Genomic DNA, 20,096 nt, shown 5'->3' on the forward strand with positions numbered 1-20,096 from the left:
CAGCGACAATAGATCGTCTCACGAGGAAGGGAGCGACAATAGGCCGTCTCTACCAAGACACTCTCGGAGTGACCATAGGTTGTCTCACAAGGATGGGAGCGACCATAGATCGTCTCTACTGGAGCACTTTCGGAGCGACCATAGATCGTCTCTACCGGAGCACTTTTGGAGCGACCATAGATCGTCTCACGAGGATGGGAGCGACCATAGGCCGTCTCTAACGGAGCACTTTCGGAGCGACCATAGATTGTCTCACGAGGATGGGAGCGACCATAAATCATCTCTACCGGAGCACTTTCGGAGCGACCATAGATCGTCTCACGAGGATGGGAGCGACCGTAGATCATCTCTACCGGAGCACTTTCGGAGCGACCATAGATCGTCTCACGAGGATGAGAACGACCATAGATCGTCTCTACCGGAGGGGCGCTGTCTGGAGTGCCTATGACAACTCCACCCCTAGCTGGTTCAACAATCCCACTCCATGAAGGTAGTGTCTTTCTCCTACGGTGGCGACAGCGTGGTGTCTGCGTGACATAGGGGCGCACGGCCCGGGCTGACATATGTCGCTGTTGCTGGGAGTTGTTGTGACTGGTGGTGGCTACCCCGTGGGGTCCATGTGGGGGTGTCGGTACATCCTCGGGCATACTGAGCTGTATTTTGCTTGCCCTGTTGTCGGGGGCACTATGGTATATTTCGGGGGCACTGTTCTTTAAGTCACGCATTTTAATAATAATAAAAAGTGACAGGAAAGATTGGAAAAATAGGAAGAGAGGAGACTGGACACAGAAAAAGAATGAAAAAGTAAACGGAGAAGTAGGCAGCACTACATCAACTGAGTGGATGATGGTCACCACCACCTACTACCATGAAATATTATGAAGAATGAAGAAAAAATAAGATCAATAATATCAAGAAGCACAGCAAAAAGAAGAAAAGAAATTAAAAAGAAAAGAAACATCTGGAAGCACAGCAAGAAGAACGAAGTAAATAACCAGAATAAAAGAAATGATCAAGAACAAAAGAAATATCAAGAATAAGAAGAAGCTCAAGCACAACACTATGCAAAGCTAGAGGAACTGGTGAGTGGGCAGACAGGACCTTCACCAGCTGTGTGAGGAGATGAGTGGGCAGACAGGACCTTCACCAGCTGTGTGAGGAGATGAGTGGGCAGACAGGACCTTTACCAGCTGTGTGAGGAAATGAGTGGGCAGACAAGACCTTCACCAGCTGTGTGAGATGAGTGGGCAGACAGGACCTTTACCAGCTGTGTGAGGAGATGAGTGGGCAGACAAGACCTTCACCAGCTGTGTGAGATGAGTGGGCAGACAGGACCTTCACCAGCTGTGTGAGATGAGTGGGCAGATAGGACCTTCACCAGCTGTGTGAGGAGATGAGTGGGCAGACAGGACCTTCACCAGCTGTGTGAGGAGATGAGTGGGCAGACAGGACCTTCACCAGCTGTGTGAGGAGATGAGTGGGCAGACAGGACCTTCACCAGCTGTGTGAGGAGATGAGTGGGCAGACAGGACCTTCACCAGCTGTGTGAGGAGATGAGTGGGCAGACAGGACCTTTACCAGCTGTGTGAGGAAATGAGTGGGCAGACAGGACCTTTACCAGCTGTGTGAGATGAGTGGGCAGACAGGACCTGCACCAGCTGTATGAGGAAATGAGTGGGCAGACAGGACCTTCACCAGCTGTGTGAGGAGATGAGTGGGCAGATGGGAACTTCACCAGATATGTGAGGAGATGAGTGGGCAGACAGGACCTTTACCAGATGTGTGAGGAGATGAGGAAACAAGCAACAAGAGGTGGCAAACAGTAAGGTAGAGAGAATAAGCAGCCAGGTAAGAAAGGTAAGGCAAGAAATTACCTGTACAGAGGGCTTGTGCCTACGTCATCAGCGTCGTCTGCACACGGTGCAGACGATGTATGGGTGGCGAAACAACAGGGTGGCAACTGCCTAGCAGACTCACTGCGGAGCAAGATCATCATGGTTTACTTGTGTGTGGCGATTGGATGCACCGATAGGAAGAAGCCAGGATGTACACTATCATTTTATAGTTTCCCAAGTGACCCACATCTAAAACATCTGTGGAATGCTGCAGTGAAACGACAGAATTGACAGCCAAATCAGAAATCACGTATGCTGAAATGGTGAAAGTAAAGAAAGACTTAGAAACAAGGGTGGAGGAAAAAAACATTATAAAGGAAGTGAAAAGAATAATCCAAAACAATCCAAAGTTAGTCAGAGATTCAGTAGAAATAAATAAATCAATAGTAATCACTGGTATAGAAGAGGAAGAAATTAAAAACAAAATCACTAGAGACAAAAAGGAGATGGCAAATGTAATGAGCTTACTGAAGGAAGTATCAGAGGAAATCTGTAGTAAAGACATAGAGGAACACAAAAGGTTAGGGAAATACGAGAAAAGCAAGACAAGACCTCTAAAGGTGACTTTCCAGAGTGTAAACACTGTGGAAGAGATACTAAAAAATGCAAAGAATCTTATGGAAAAAGAGGAGTTCAAAAATGTATGGATAAAAAGATGCCTAACACAAGAGGAACTGGAATTACTGAAAGAGAAAAGGGAGGAAGCAAAAACAAAAAATGAGGGAAGATCAGAAGAGGAGAAGAAGAAATTTTACAAAGTAATAGGATTGCAGGTACGAAAGTGGTACACAAACAGGATGGAAGAAAAAGGAGGAAGTTAGTAGAACCATGTCATGACAAGTATATAAACAAGATGATAAAGTTGATGTACTCAAATGTGGATGGAATGGTATCTAAATTACTAGAGATGAATGATTATGTCAGAGAAAATGAACCACAAATAATATGCCTAACGGCCATGCCACGTTGAGTACACCGCTTCCCGTTCGATCAGCGAAGTTAAGCAACGTTGGGTCTGGTTAGTACTTGGATGGGTGACCGCCTGGGAACACCAGATGCTGTTGGCATCCCTACGTCAAGTGGGGTTGGTGGAGGATTAGTGCCCCTCCCTGTAAAACAATTAACTCTAAGCCCTTGGCCACCCTGTCTGGGATACATGGCGTCTGGCAATGAGACAAAATTAACACCAAGGATATCCAATGACATACTAAACTTAGAGGAATACAATATATGGAGAAGAGACAGAAATTTAAAAAAAGGAGGAGGAATTATAATATTAACTAAGAAAAAAATAAAAGTCAAGGAAATAAACCTAGATATACCATCACAAGTAGAACTGATTGCAGTAGAGATCGACACATCTGAAGGTAAAGTAATTGTAGCCAATTTGTATATGCCACCCAGATCAAACACATGGGAAAGTGACGAATATGAGGACCTGGCAGAGAGTACAATTCAGAGTATAAGATCCTTGCTACATTAAATGGAAGAGAAATGGGAAAGAATTATACTATCTGGGGATTTCAATACAAATATAAATTAGAATACTCTAGATATAAATAGCCAAGAAAGCTGTTGGGACCAAAAGCTCCTGGATCTCGTACAAGAGTTTTTCTTAATGCAACATGTGAGGGAAACCACTAGAAAAAGAGGACTTGATGTATCTTCAGTGCTAGATCTAATATTTACTAGGCAAGAAAATGACATTGACAGTTTAATATATCACCCTCCACTTGGCAAAAGCGATCATGCAGTACTAAATTATAACTTCAGGATAGCATATGACATAGTAAACAGCAATGACAGTTACAAAAAGAGACTAAACTATAAAAAGGGAAATTATCAAGACCTAAAGAAGTATTTCTTAGAAGTTGATTGGGAAAATGAGCTTAGAGGACAAGATTTAAATGCTGTATATAAAAAATTTTGTAAAGTTTATGAAATAGGAGTCCAGAAGTACATCCCACAGCACAAAGAAGCAGATAAGAAAATACAGAAATGGTTCAATACAGAATGTAAAAAATCAAAAGAAAGAAGAGATTTGTTGTGGAATAGATACAGAAGACACAATAGTGAAAGGGCATATAATAATTACAAACAGGCAAGAAACGACTATACAAGAATAAGGAGGGAAGCCCAAAAACAGTTTGAGGAGGATATAATAAATAAAAGTAGTGACCAACCAAAGCTGTTTTATAGCTATATCAGAAGCAAAACCAAAGTAAAAGATATAATACAATCCATCACGGACGAGGGAATCACTTATACACAAGAGAAAGATATTTGTGAAGCACTAAATAAGAATTTCCAATTAGTTTTTACAGAAGAAAAAAATTTTGAGAGGGAATATGTGGAACACGCATGTCCACACATACTACCAGATATACAAATAGCAGAAAAAGTAATACAAGAGGAGTTAAGTAGATTAGACAGAGGAAAAGCAAGTGGTCCTGATGAAATTTCATGTTGGGTGTTACGAGAATGTGCAAAGGAGTTAAGTAAACCATTATTTTTAATTTTCAAGAAATCCTTGAGTCAAGGGAAACTACCTGATATTTGGAAAAAAGCAAATATAGTCCCCATATTTAAGAAAGGAAATAGACAAAATCCTCTCAACTACCGACCAGTATCACTGACCAGTGTTGTAAGCAAGGTATTAGAAAAACTTATAAGAAAAGCTTGGGTAAATCATCTAGAAGAACACAGTATGATAACAGAAAGACAGTTTGGTTTCAGAAAAGGAAAATCATGTGTTACTAATCTGTTGAGCTACTATGACAGAGTAACAAACACAATACAGGAAAGGGAAGGATGGGTGGACAGTATCTATTTAGATTTCAAGAAAGCTTTTGACACAGTACCACACCAAAGACTTTTATGGAAGCTGTACCATCAAGGAGGAATTCGAGGCAAACTGTTTTGTTGGATGCAAGACTTTCTCATAAAAAGAGAAATGAGGACAGTACTAAGAGGAAACTACTCATCATGGAAAGAAGTGACTAGTGGAGTACCACAGGGTTCGGTGCTGGCACCAATCATGTTTCTAGTGTACATAAATGATATAAACAGTAACACTGGAAATGAGAGCTATCTGAATATGTTTGCAGATGATGCAAAAATACAAAGGAGAATTACTAGCACAGACTCTTGTAGGGAGCTACAAGAAGAATTAAATAAACTTCATGAATGGAGTAGTACATGGCAAATGGAATTCAATGTGGACAAGTGTCATGTAATCAAGTTTGGTAAAAGTGGAAAAAGACCTGATTGGGATTATAAGTTAGGAAATAAAACCCTATACACATCAGAAAGAGAGAAAGACCTAGGTGTGATTATCAATAACAGACTATCTCCGGCTGACCACATCAGCGAGAAGGTACGGAACATGTATACACTGCTTGCAAATATGAGAATAGCATTCACATACATAAATGAAGACATGCTTCTTTTAAGAAGGATAATAACATCATTCATTAGACCAACCCTGGAATATGCATCAGTAGTCTGGAGTCCTCATCTCAAAAAGCATATAGACAAGATTGAAAAAGTTCAAAGGGCCGCTACAAGATGGATACCAAGCTTAAGGGACCTAAGCTACGAAGAAAGACTAAATAAACTGAATCTACCAACACTACAGGAGTGAAGGAAAAGAGGTGACATGATAATGCTATATAAGTGCATATCAGGAAAGGAGAAAATAGACATAAATGATTACTTAACATATGGAGAAGCATCAGCAAGAGGACACTGCAAAAAACTGTATAAGAAGAGAGGTGATAAAGACGTAAGGAAATTCAGTTTCCCAAACAGAGCAATTGATCAATGGAATGCACTACCGAATGAAATAGTGTGTGCCAAAACAATTCACAAATTTAAGGATATGTACGATAAGTATGGTCTAAGACACGGGACAATACGAGCTTGACTCATTCCTGTAAAGATACAATTAGGTAAGAACAATTAGGTAAGTAGGCTGTGCAGCCAGCATTTTATCTCTGGTGCGTCCTGTTAAGTAGAGCCCTATTACTGTGTACAGAACATTTTTTTTAGGATTATATTGAGTAGTCTGAGACAGATTAAGAACTTTGTTTCATGCAGCATTTGCAGGAGTGTAAAATGCATGCCTTTTTTGGTAACAACTCCCAAGTAATAGTCACGGTAGTCATGATTTCGGGAGCCGATGGTCGCTCAACTTTTGGCCTTCGTCAGCACACTAATGATGTTCTTATCAGCACACTGATGATGTCCTCATCATACAACCACCACCTTGGTCGTGAAATGACTGTTGGCGGTGTCATGACCCCAAATAACTTGGTTAGATCAAATTTTCCAGGTCGAAGGAGCAAGGATCCCTTGTCTCATGATTACGTGCCATCTGTGTTCCAGCATACTTTTTCACTGGATGGCCACAGACAGAGCACAGCCTTGGAAAAGTATGAAGTACGCCAAGCCATGAAAAAGAAGAGAGCAAACCAAGTACAATGTGTGTTTGAGCCTAGGGCACTGCCTGATGTTCAAGCCAGCCTTACTGTTGAAGATGCTCCTACAGATACTGCAACAAATACAGAAATCCGTGATGAAAATGTAGAGGATTTGCAAGACAGGCAGGATTTTAATACAGAAAATGCTGCCAGAGCATTGTTAGACCTAAAACGCCAGCCAGCCTCTGTACATATGTTAGAAAACCTTGAAAATGAATTAAGAGCTAGAACAGAGGAAGTGTATCAGCTTAGAGATAAAGTGGCAAACCTTGAGTTCAGCAAAGCATCATTCATAGGCAGAGGTGAAAAAGTTAAATTTTACACTGGTTTGCCTAATTATGCAGTGCCCATGACTGTGTTGAATTGTGTGGCTCCCTACCTGAAAACGCAAAATGCAAAGCTTTCACAATTTTGTCAGCTGATACTCTGATGCGACTTCGGCTCACTCAAAGGCTCCAGGATTTGTCATACAGGTTTAATGTTCACATTACAACAGTATCAAGAACAATTATGTGTTGTATTGATGTTTTTTATAACACCATTGCTCCAATATATTTTGGCCATCGAGGGAACAAGTTAGAAAGACTCTACCATGATATGTAGATCAACTTATCCCAACTGTGTTGCAACCATAGATTGTTTTGATGTTTTGAAATAATCCTCGAGAGATCTAGTGATCAAGAAGCTAAAAGTCAGACTTACTCAATGTATAAGTCACAAAAGACTCTGAAGTACCTAATTGCCATCTCACCTCAAGGAGTCATTACCTACATTTCAAAAGGTTGGGGAGGTAGAGTAAGTGACAAGCGTCTAACTGAGCACTGTGGGTTTTTAGATAATTTGTTACCAGGTGATACAGTTTTAGCTGACAGGGGATTTAACACTGAGGAATCTGTTGCCCTGCATGGAGCCAAATTAGAAATCCCTGTATTTACTAAAGGGAAAAAACAGTTGAGCAAATCAGAGGTGGAAGGTACACGAAAACTTGCCTCAGTTCGTATCCATGTAGAGAGGGTAATTGGTTTAGTACGCCAAAAGTACACAATGTCAGAAGGACCTGTGCAAATTCCCTTTACATACAAAGATAGTACAAATATGATGACATTTGATAAGTTTGTTCATGTAGCATGTGCATTAACAAATATTTGCACTTCTATTATACCATCTGAATGAGGATATAAAACATTAGGTACATTAAAAGCAACAGTCTTATGTTTATATATTTTAGGTAGGGTACAGTAAACACAATTCTACTTTGTATTTATTTTTGCTTCAAGGAAATCTTATAGCAAATACAGTATAACATTCGTCAACAGTAACCAAACATTATCTTTGTAAAAAAAAATAAACATCAATGTGGATGAGGACTTCAATGGCATGATACAATGGTGATGAATTCTATCTATCTATCTATAGCCCGACGCCCTAATCCCGCAAAGGGTGGCCGCAGACAAAACGCCTCCAAGTCACTCTGTCACCCACCATTTGACTCCCCTCCCCCCAACTCACCCCCCCCTCCCTCATATACCTCTCAACTCCATCCCTCCACCTCATCCTCGGTCTACCCCTCCCTCTCCCTCCCTCCACCTCACCTACATACACCCTCTTAGTCAGTCTTTCATTCTCCATCCTCTCCACATGTCCAAACCACCTCAGTGTATTTCTCCTAATCTTTTCAACCACATCCACATCTACCCCACAACGTTCCTTCACTTCTTCATTCGTCAACCTGTCCCTCCATGTCACTCCACATGCTCCTCTCAAGTAACTCATTTCCACTGCTCTCACTCTTGACTTGTTCCCCTCTTGCAAGGTCCACGCCTCGCTTCCATACGTCAGGGTAGGGATCACAATACCATCATGCAGTGACTTCTTAACTTCCATACTCACCTCCCTATTTCTCATCACTGCTTTCAGTGTGCCAACAACCTTCCTTCCCCTCTGTACCCTTTCACGTACTTCATCCCCCAAAGTTCCATCCTTACTCATCACACTACCCAAGTACTTGAATGCACTCACATTCTCCATATCCTCACCATCCAACCTCACTGCACACTCTGTGACTTCATTCCTCTCAAACACCATAACTTTACTTTTGTTTACATTAACTTTCAGCTTCCTCCTCCTACACACTGTCCCAAATTCATTCACCAAACCTTGCAACTCCCATTCATCTTCACTCAACAATACTGTGTCATCAGCAAACAGCAACACCGGAAGCTTCCAAATCTCACCCTCATTCATTAAGGCCACCCCCACATCCACTGCCCTACCTTGTACCTCCTTTACGACCCCATCCATATATATATTAAACAGCCAAGGAGACATTACACACCCCTGTTTCAGTCCCACATTGAGATCAAAGAACTCACTCAAGCTCACCATCCACTCGCACCGTAGCCCCTAGCTCCCTCGTACATACTCTTCACAGCACTCAACAATTTCCCTCCACTCCATATATTCTTAATACCTTCCACATACCTTTCCTATCTATTCTGTCATAAGCTTTCTCCAAGTCCATGAAGGCAGCGTACACTTTCCTTCCCTTCTCTAGATACTTCTCCACTAAACATCTTAGAACAAATATCTGATCTACACACCCTTTTCCCTTCCTAAATCCCCCTTGTTCTTCTCCAACTAGCTCCTCTGTCATATGCCTAACCCTATCAATGAGTATTCTACCATATATTTTACCAGTCACACTAAGAAGGCAAATACCCCTATGGTTACCACATACTTCTCTCTCCCCTTTTCCTTTGTACAGAGGAACAATTATACCTGATTTCCAGTCCTCTGGAACCCTTCCCTCTTCCCAAGCCAATCTACACAACTTCCATATCCACTCCACAACAATCTCACCCCCATACCTAAGCATTTCACCACACACTCCATCAATTCCTGGGGCCTTTCCCAGCTTAATCTTCTTCATCGCTTCCACACTACTTCCGACCTACTGATCTCTTCCTCCCTCCTCTCATCTCTTCTTCTCCCAGCCATTCCCCAACCACTTATACTCACACTGCTCTCACTCTCCACATTCAACAAATCCTCAAAGTGCTCCTTCCATCTCCTCAATTTCTCTCTTCTCCACCAACAATCTATTATTCCTATCTTTCACTCCCCTACTATTTCCCCTTTCACACTGCCTTACTTTCTTTACCTCCTTCCAAAACAATTTCTTACTCTCCCTCCATTTCACACTCAGATTCCTCCCAAACTCTTCATCCACTTTCTTCTTACTCTCCTTCACCAGTCTCTTAACCTCCTTCTCCTGCTCACATATACTTCTCTCTTCTCTCTCTCATCTTCTCCCCTACCTCTGCTCGCCAACCATTCACCATATGCCTTCTTCTTTTGTTCCACAGCTCGTTTCACCTCATCATTCCACCATGCTGTCCCTTGCACACCCTTGCATCTCCTCCCTCACTCCACAAACCGCCTCACACGCTGTGCTTATCTCTTCCGTGAATATCTTACATACGTCTTCCACCCCTTCCATCTGCTCTAGCTCATACCTTCCCAATCTTTCTTCCACTATGCTCTTATACTCTGTCCTCTTCTCACTATCTTGCAATTTCTCCACTCTTCTCACAGGAGCTGCTTCCTCCTGTCTTCCCCTTCGCCTCCTCAACCACTTTCTTTGCAGCTCTACCTTGGCCATCACTAAGTGATGGTCCGAGACTCCATTCCCCCACCCTCTCCACACCCTTGCATCCAACACTTGTCTTCTCATTCGCTCATCCACACACACGTAGTCTATCATTGCCTTTCGTTCAACAAGTTCACCATCCATCCTCCTCATTACTCTCCATGTATACCGGTGGATCATCTTATGACGAAAGTAGGTGTTGGCTATTGCCAACCCCTTACCAGCACAGATGTCCACCAAAGCACTACCATTCCCATCTACTTCCGCTGGCACACCCCACTGACCAACCACTCCATCCACTCGTACATTCCCGACTTTGCCATTCATGTCTCCAATCAACAGCACTCTCTCGCTCCTCTCAAACTTGTCCATACATGCTTCTACTCTCGCCCAAAACTCATCTTTCACTCTTGCCACTCGATCCTCTGTTGGAGCATATACACATACAATCGCCCATGCTTGTATACCTACTTTCATCCTCACCCATACAATCCTTGCACCCACTGTTCCATACTCTCTTATATTCTCCTTCCACTTCTTGCTTATCATCAGACATACTCCCTCTCTTGCCCTCTCATTCTCACTGACTCCCGCACATATACCTACACAGTATTCCCATTCTCTCATCCTTTCACCTTTCCATTTAGTTTCAGTCAATCCACATATATCCACTTTTGCATCCTCAAGCACCTGGACAATCTCTCTCTCTTTCACTTCATCATTCACTCCTCTCACATTCCACGTTCTTACTCTCAGAATGTCCTTTGTCCGTTCCTTAGTCATCAATGTATGGTCCGTCCGGGTCCGAGGCGCTTTATTTGCTTTTTTAGTTAGTTCTTTTTACGGGGTGGGGCACTCAGCATACTACCATCCTTGTTCACCACCTTAACCAGGTATTCATACATATATAATTTTTTCATATTACAGTGAGTAATAAGAAGTACTTATTTTTGGTATGCTTAATATTATGTCATATCACGGACTTATTTTGGGAAAACTAAATTTTATACTATATATATTGCCTCTACATGCTCCTTTAACCCTGGATAGGCATAGATTTTTTTTTTTTTTGAAACACCACAGGCATACCTGGGTATTGGTCTCCCAGCCATGGAAGAAAAAAAAAAATTCTAATCAATATTTATTCATGAAACTTGGTATAAATGTGGAAGAACCTCTCTTGTTCACACTGATCTAAGTATTAAAGAAAATGTAATGAGAGGTAGCAATGTTAAAAAAAAAAAAAAAATGAGCTCATTTTGAAAAAATAAAAAATGTTTAAGAGTTGATAGCTAAATATATACTTTTTTTTTTTTTTTCCTTATTTTATACTCCTTGCCTGCATCCTCAAGACCTCCCAAACACAGGCTGCTAGCTCCTCTTTTCTCAGAAATCCATACGTGAAAAATACTACTCACACAATAGGCATGGCCGGGTGAAAATTACCCGACCACTGTAAACAATATATGAAGACCGAGGTGTACTGTACAGTGCCACCCACCAACTTAACACCAAGTCACTACATACACCGCAGCTACTGAGAGAGAATGTTCTGGAGATACGGGAAACGTGTATAATACGTTTTCGTTTTGTTTTCTACCCCTCACAACCCCACCCCCAATATTAACACTTCTCACCTTCTGCGCCCAATTACATCCCCCATCCTATCCACATGCCCAGACAATCTCAGTCTACCTCCCCTCATCACAACACCAATGCACTCCAGTCCCATCCTACCTCTCAACTCTAACATTGTAAACCCAGCCCCCCCTAGGCCTTGCACGTAAGGATGCACTGCACATCCACCAAATCATTGTCATTTCTGTATGTCTGAGCCTGTGAATATCCTCCTCCTTTACTGCTCAGGTCTCACTACCATAAAGCATTACACTCCTAACATGCTGCATACAAAGACTCCTTAGCATGTAGGGAGAGTCCTCTTAATGTCAGGAGAGGCAAGAGCTTCCTGAACTTCTTCCAACCACTTCTCCCCCTAGCCACAGAGCTAGCTCCAGCCCCACCTCCAGCACATAACTTGTCTCCCAAATGTCAGGAGAGGCAACAGCTCCTTGAACTTCTTCCAACCACTTCTCACCCTAGCCAAAGAGCTAGGGCTTCAAGTACCTTGATAAACAACATGGGACTCAAAACTGACCCCTGATGGACACCAATGTTCACGGAAAACTCAACACTCAAATATTCATTCACTCTTACCTGGGTGCAAGCACCTACATACATAACCACAACCACCCTAACCAGCCACTCCTCCAAGCCAAGCTTTCTCATTGCCCACTTCACCACCTCTCTAGGGACTGTCAAAGGCCTTCTCCAAATAAACAAAATACAGATCCCTTTTCTTCCCAATGTATTTTTCCAGAAGCTGTTGAACAATGAATATGGCATCAGTGGTCCCCCTGCCTGGCATAAACCCAAACTGCATCTCATCAATATTCACTGTTTCTCTAATCATACCTTCTAGAACTCTCTCCATTATCTTCATTATTAGATCTAATATCGTGTTGCAATATCATTGGGTGAATTTCACCAAGATATGTCTGTCCAGGGTTAACAATAATGAACTTTGCTGCTTCAGCTACTCATGTTTACGCTTTTTTTGTTTTGGGGGGGTTCCCTCTGCTTTCCTGCAAGTAGGACAAATGTAATATTTGACATTAGGATGAACTTTCAGGCTTAGGCAGTTTACATGGAACTTCTTGATTTTGCAGTTTTCATTCCTACACTCTATCATGCCAGAGGATTCCACTTCCTGGCAGTAACACCACAGGTTAATATTGCTGTTGCTTGGAAAATGAGGCTCTGTCACATTTGCTGCTGTGTACCACTTACCAAGGAATTCAGGCAGGACACATACCTTAAAGAACTGTTCAGCTTGGGCAATACACCAATTTAAAAAAGTTTCATCAAAAGAAAGTCTCTCAATATGCACATATTTTTCTGACCATACCACAAAATCACAATATTTTTTTTTTGGATGCAGCTAACTCAGCCTGAATCTGATAGTAGTAGGCATGATCTTTTCTTAAGCTGATTTTACCCTGAACACTCTCTAAGCAAAAGTCTTTTAATTTAGCCATGCTTTCAAAAGATGAATCCTTTAAACTGTAGGAACATTTCATTTCAATTATCCCTTCTCCACAACACTGGCAGGTCACATGGGCGTCAGGTGAGGCTCCCAGGAATGAATGGTTAGGATGTATATAAAACCCAGCTTCACTCACATGCAGGTCTACATGATCCTCAGGAATGGAAGATTTATATGCCTAAATGGCAGTCTTCTCATGCCTGGAACCCCATCTGTTAATGAAGAAAACATAAGGTGTTGTAAATTTAAAAGTGGCAGGCACAAGATAATGTATTTTGCATAAGTCATGAAAATATGAAGATAAATCCTGAAAGTTCCATGGACAGGGTGATGTAGGAATGCAGAAAGAATAAAATGTCAGACTATGAAAGTGTTAAAGTGAAAGGCACCGAAGGTGGTACCTTGTGAGACAGCACCAATAAGTCAGTCCATAGGTGGGTAAAAATGCTGGGGGGCGGGGGGGTTAACTGTGGAATTAAGGTCTGGTTCTGTTAGACGTACAGTACAGTAGTTGAGTGTGGAGAGAGAATAAGAGTGGAAAGGCTAAGGAAATAACAGGATGATAGCTGTGTTTATACAGTACCGTAAGTGTAAAGTGGAAGTATGTTTAAGAGGAAAGGATGAAGAGCACAAGGATCTTATAGCATGTGGAATGAATATAAGGATGCAATAGTGAGGAAGGCTAGAAATGTGTGAGCAGTGACCAGAGTCTCAGAAGGGGACAGCATGGTGGGATGAGGAGGTAAAGAATTCTGTGGAGGCTAAAAAGCAAAAGTGCTTCCTATGGGTAAATAACAGACTGTTTGATGAGAGGACTCATTACCTTGGTACACAAATCAGTTAGCTTTTCAGATGCCAGTGCACATATAAAATCCCTTCTCTCCCAACATCACTACACAAGATATACTGTTTTAAAAAATACAATCCAGCTATTAGAAACCACCCACCAATAATTATTGTGTAAAGAGTAATACAGATAAATATATATATATATATATATATATATATATATATATATATATATATATATATATATATGCATGCTTACTGAGTTGCTGTTGTAGCAAACTGGAAGGCAGCAGGATAACAGATCCTTTTGATTAATGATATAGATGGCATGGCTGGATCAGTGCAGGTCACCGCCTTGAAGTTGGAAGCTGTTATACGTCCAGCTCTGTAGTCAAACCAGGTCTTGCTCTTGCTTTGACTCCTTGTTAAGTGCTCAGGCTTGTGGATCTGCAGCAAATATGTAAGTGGTTACATTCTGCTCAATCTTTGTTACCAGTTCCTTCTAACTCAGCCCAAGATTTCAATGAACAAGATTCTGTATTAACCCGAGGCGTCCTGTTGACGTAATACGTCACCACGCTTTGTCACGGTGACACCCATTGACGTATCCATACGGTTTGAAATTGTGAGTCTGTCATTGGCACATTTTTCAAATTTCGTGCGTGATTTTTGGTACATATACACGGGACACCTTCCTTTACCCAAGGCCAGGCAGGGACAATGCCTTACCCAGCGTGATCCCTCCCCTCAGCACACCATGTCACGCCGTGGTACAAATTCAAGGCGAGAGTGATTCCCCAGTCAATGACAATGTGGAGGACAAAGTTTATGTGGTGCCATAGGAAGAAACGAGCTGAAGTGATAAGGGGGTAACAATGTTTATATTATTGTGTGAAAACCAGAGTACTCTTGTACTACGTATAAATTAGTACCAAATAAATAATTATCTACCTATTCTGTTTAGACCACTTCAAAGCTCATGTGAACACTTTCTCTCAGACAAAGTAGAGGTTTTAGCCAAAGAAAAAAAAAAAAAATTGCCAGGATTTGGGGGGCGGGGGGATTCATTGGTGAAAAATCTGCCAGGACATGGTGGGTTAATAAACTCTACAGCATCAAAAGCTTTGAGTTACTTATCAACATCAAATATAAAAGTTTGTTCAACTTTATACAAACCAGAGATACAAGTAAGCATCTATGCTGTAAGAAAAGTAGTTAAATTAAGTTGGTATTCAGACAGAGAGAAAATGCATGACATTGTTACCTGATGATTATCCATGGTGATATCTTGAAAAGTCTCATGACATTTCTGTACCAGCACATCATAATTCAGTTTCATGAAATCTGCATTAAAGAGTTCAGGTAATGGTTTGGGGATATTATATCGTTTGAAACTTAGAATGAATTCATCAGAATATTCAAGTACCAGAGACAGCATGGCAGATCTTCCACCTGCTGCAGCCAGCCTCCGAAAGAATTCATTCCTCAACTCAGCTGGAGGAGGAATTTTGTTCGCAAAACCACTTCTTGATAGTGCTGGTTGGCAGCCCCCTGAGGTTGGCTTGAGTTTGCAAAAATTAATTTCTTTGGCCTCAGAATATTGTTCTTGCTTTTTCTTGCCTGGCTTGTTCCACTCACATGGCATTGATGTGCAGGTTCTATTCCACACAATATCAGACCCCTTCCTTACTGCAACAGAGTTGCAGCCACACGGGAACATACTTCTGATGTTCCAGCCATGCATGTACAATGACCAGTAACGACAGATCCTGATTCTTGTAAGGCCACCCAGACTCGTACAGCAGGCTCTCCCAACTTCATGGAGTGTGTTACCTGTGAATATAATTATGCAATATTAGGTTGTTACCTTCACTAATTTGGTGTATTGAGCTGTGTTTTGAATGATATTGTCCTTGAGTTTTGCAGGAACTCTACTAATGTAGTGTATTTTCCAGTGTTATGAATGATTCTGACAGTTTCTGTTTGAAAAACATAAAAAAAAAAAGCCCAAATCTAACCAAAATAAGTAGGCCTACTGTGCATTATACTTCTTGGCACTTTTTTTTTTTTCTTCTTCTTTTTTTCAGTTATTTAATATTATTGTGTATTTTGGTATACTATGCTTTATGTCAGCTTGAATGTGTGTGGAAATTACCTTTTATCCCATTCCCAAAGCCCCAACACAAGAACATTCATATTTCTGAAAATAAACAGATTTTGAGATGATGACCATGTTTTAGACCTTTATCAGTGCTTTTGTGAACTTTATCCCACACTTTTTTACTGGGTGCCAGGATATTTGAAAAATGTTTGTCTCGTATATAATCCAAAAGAAAATCAGTACAACATATCTTCCATACAACAAAATAATATTGCTAACATTTCTCAAGAAATACCAATCATGACTTGATGGGATATGACTAAGTTTTGTCAACTGTAAGTCTAGCTGGGCCAGATACTTTATTCCTCCTGTCCAACATATTTGATATGAAATTTTAATGATAAATCAACAGGGCCTGGCTACTGAAAAAATGTGGTACCAGGGGCACAATATATCTTCATCACCACTGTTCTAAAAACTGGGTGTAACATTTGGTTGGTACTTTACTAGGGTAGGTCTGCCCTACTCTACTGTTCACATCATGAAAATGGTGTCTAGTAACAACAGGGAAAATACCTGGGCTGTAATCATAAACAAAAATAACTTACCTTAGTAAGAATAACAAACACATGCTGACTCCTGTTTTTCTGCTTGGCCAAGTCCACACGAGAAGATCTTGAACTTTACCACTTGTAAAGTACTTGTAGGCTTCTGAACTCTTGTCGGCTTTCATTGCTTCACCAGTGAACACAGATGGATACTATATGAGATATAAGTAGTTTTCTGGAAAGTCAAACTCGGGAAGTTTATTGCATTCCAAAATCGGTGTCAGGCTGCAGACTAGAATTAAGAATGGGTCACAAGTTCCTACACTTTTACGTTTTGCAGTGTACCGCTCTTTATCTTGCAGGCAGAGCTGCAAAACATACTCTGACAACTGTTGAGACATGTTTATACAGAGATTCAAGTGTTCAGCAAGAAATTAGGGTATCACTGCACAGGCACAGTACTCTACAGCACCTCCAATCTTGCCACCCAAAGAGTCAAGCCCCAAACAGAAACTGGAGAATTTGTCTCATTCCGTATTTGTATAAAATCCTACTCGTTTTTTTTCCACTGGTTCAGAAGAAGATTTTTTCTTAATTCAAATAACACCATCATCCTAGATTATCTTGGGGGTTGGGTATGGTATGATTATGCACACTTAGAAAGTACTGTGTGTGAATGTCGAGTTTGTCCTGTTTGTCAAAACGGTCATGCAGACAATACTAGTGACATCATGAGCAAAGGGTCTATATAGGAGGATAAAATCAGGAACTGTGTAACAGGGTTGAAGTTTTTTGTTGTTCCTGTTGTGCTCTTAACACTACAAGTATATCTTTCTTCTGTTCTTGCTGTGCTCCTAACACTGCAAGTATTTGTGCCAGGATATGTCCGTTGTTATGACAACCTGTCCGTTAGGGCGGGTCAAATACGAACCAACTTAGGACTGCCAGGTTGAAACATAGTCAGAATGGTGCTCCTTTACAATAACACTATGAAAAAAATGTTTTGATATATATGTGCCAATTCCAGCAACTTTGATAAAAAAATAGAGTTATTTCTCAAAAAACTAAGAAACACATGTTATTTTTTCTGATGAACTAAAATGCAACTTCTGTGTTAAATTTCAATTTTAAAAATAAAAGTAGTGTGATGAGTAAGGATGGAGGTTTGGAGGGTGAAGTGCTTGAAGGGTACAGCAGGGAAGAGAGGTTGCTGGTTCTTTGAAAGCAGTGATAAGAAACAGGGAATTGAGCATGGAAGTGAAAACATGACAGTTACTACATGACAGTATTGTGATACCAACTCTAACGTACGGAAGTGAAGCTTGGACATTGTTGGAAGGACACAAGTCAAGAGTGACAGCAGTGGAAATGAGTTATTTAAGAGGAGCCTGCGGAGTCACGTGGAGAGACAGGCTGACGAATGAGGATAGCCTATAAAGGAGCGTTGTGGTGTGGATGTGGATGTGATAGGAAGCGTTATGAGGAACACTCTGAGGTGGTTTGGCCATGTGGAGAGGATGGAGGGTGAAAGACTGACGAAGAGAGTGTATGTGAGTGAGGTGGAGGCCGAGGATGAGATGGAGGGATGGGGTGGAGAGGTATATGAGAGAGGGGGGTGTGAGTTGGGAGCAGGGCAGTGAAATGGCGGGAGACAAGGGGACTTGGAGGCGATTTGTTTGTGGCCACCCCAAACGGGATTGAGGCGTCTGGCAATAGATAGATAGATAGATAGATAGAAAAATAAAAGTAATAGTTGAAATAAATGCTTTCAAATCATATGAAAGGCATTATTTCATGAAAAATGAAAGAACAGTCTTGTTTACTCTCTCGCTTCAGAAATAAGCTGCAAGATCGCTTAGAATGGACGAGCATACAATGACGTGATTCATGCCCAAATACTTTACTTGTGGTCGATGTGACGTCCTTGACGCAGCGTTCCACTCCTTGGGAATGGCAAGGGTACACGTCCAGTACGATAGCTTGGCTTTCATCTACTGTATTTGGCCCAGTCTGTTCTTCAGCAATGGAGGAACTGTGGCAGAAGAAGGCTCTACCAGCTCAGTACTTCTTGGCATCAAAGTTTATCTTCAGTGCCGATTTTTTCAAATATTCTAACTGAGGCTTGGTCACCATTTTCATCATCTGTGCTTGTTTCATCAACTTGATTGCCATCGAGCATACTCCAACATCTTCATCAGTAACAGCTGACAACAGGATGTTCTCTGAGTGACAGAAGTAACTGTTATTGGCAAGCACAGGGCAAATGATCACCTAATTCTCCAACAGCATCTTTTGAAGGAGCTCCACCATGAAGAAGAAAATTTTGGCTCCATCCTGACATGAGCTGTCGGCATTCACCCTGTTTTTCAAACAGGCAGGTAGTATACAGTATTAGGACCAGCAACTAGCTCACTCCACTGGTTGGACAAGGACAAGGGCTCACAGGTAGCATGGGTACACATTGCGACTATGCTTTCATTCAAGGGTAATTTACCCTAAACAAGAGTAATCACACCCCCTCTAGGGTAGTGTCTAGGGTAATAAAAAAAATCTAGGATAACTGGGGTCTCTTTAGGCCATGCCTTATTATTTCAAAGGAATGAAGAAGTGAAATAAAACAACACCGTTTCGAAAAACACCAAATTATATCAAACTATATTCAGAAAGATTAAAAACAAGCGAATGTAGAAGTAAAACAAAAGAACACATCACTCTGAAAAAACATCATATTATACTAAATTATATATTTGAAAGCCTGCCCTCATAACATGCCCGCCCGGCCTGCCATCTGTCCGAGGGCTGCCACTTCTGCCAGTTTTTGCATATTTTGCCAGAAATTACATACCAAGAAGTGTTTTTAATTTTCTTGACCTTTTGTTTGGCTTGGAAATGAAAATTTCAAAAAGGGCCTTTGTAAATGCCAAATATGGGTGGCAGCCTTGCTAGCCTGTGAGCTTCAGCCGACTGCTGTTGTTATTGCCGGGACCTGTGGCAGCACGAGGAACCGTAGGAGGGAAGGCCTTATAGGGGATTGTATTTCTCTAATAGTCTAATGTTTGGAGAAGATTCAGTATAATATTGTATATATCCGGTCTGACAATGACTGCTCTGAATACGTACGGAACTGACCAGATATTTGGCTGGAATATTTTCATAAAATAGGACAGTAGTTGGTCATTGTGCTCAGCAGAATGTCTCGTACTTGTCAGTACTTATAGCCAGTCAGACTGTGTGGTCCCATAATGGTGTGTAAAATGCAGCAGTAACACCACATTCTACACTCTCTTTAGTGAGGAGAGAGGTTAACCTTGAGGGTCAAAAATGCTTCCTGAGGGGGAAAAAATTGACCTTAGAGAGGTATCAAGTTTATGATGCTGTTACTAGATTTCTTTTGGTCTGTGTTTCAAGCTCCTCGGAAAAATCAGATACATGTGGAGACTGCTGTAGATTTGTTCCATTTTGTTTGTTTTTAACAGGGGTTGGAGTGGGGAGGGATAAGTTGGCGAACAGAACCTACTCGTACCTGTAGA

At 41.3% G+C, this 20,096-nt stretch overlaps 1 non-coding gene across 1 annotated transcript; it reads left to right on the forward strand.

Moving 5' to 3' along the window:
- Window positions 1–2,843: 2,843 nt before the first annotated feature.
- On the forward strand, window positions 2,844–2,962 carry LOC145405689 (5S ribosomal RNA). The gene has a single exon (XR_013898430.1). It is a non-coding gene; the product is annotated as a 5S ribosomal RNA (ribosomal RNA).
- Window positions 2,963–20,096: the final 17,134 nt, after the last annotated feature.

The sequence above is a fragment of the Coenobita brevimanus genome, chromosome 67 (assembly GCF_032717465.1).
Source record: "Coenobita brevimanus isolate Jiangsu-jjx chromosome 67, ASM3271746v2, whole genome shotgun sequence".
NCBI classification, from domain to species: domain Eukaryota; kingdom Metazoa; phylum Arthropoda; class Malacostraca; order Decapoda; family Coenobitidae; genus Coenobita; species Coenobita brevimanus.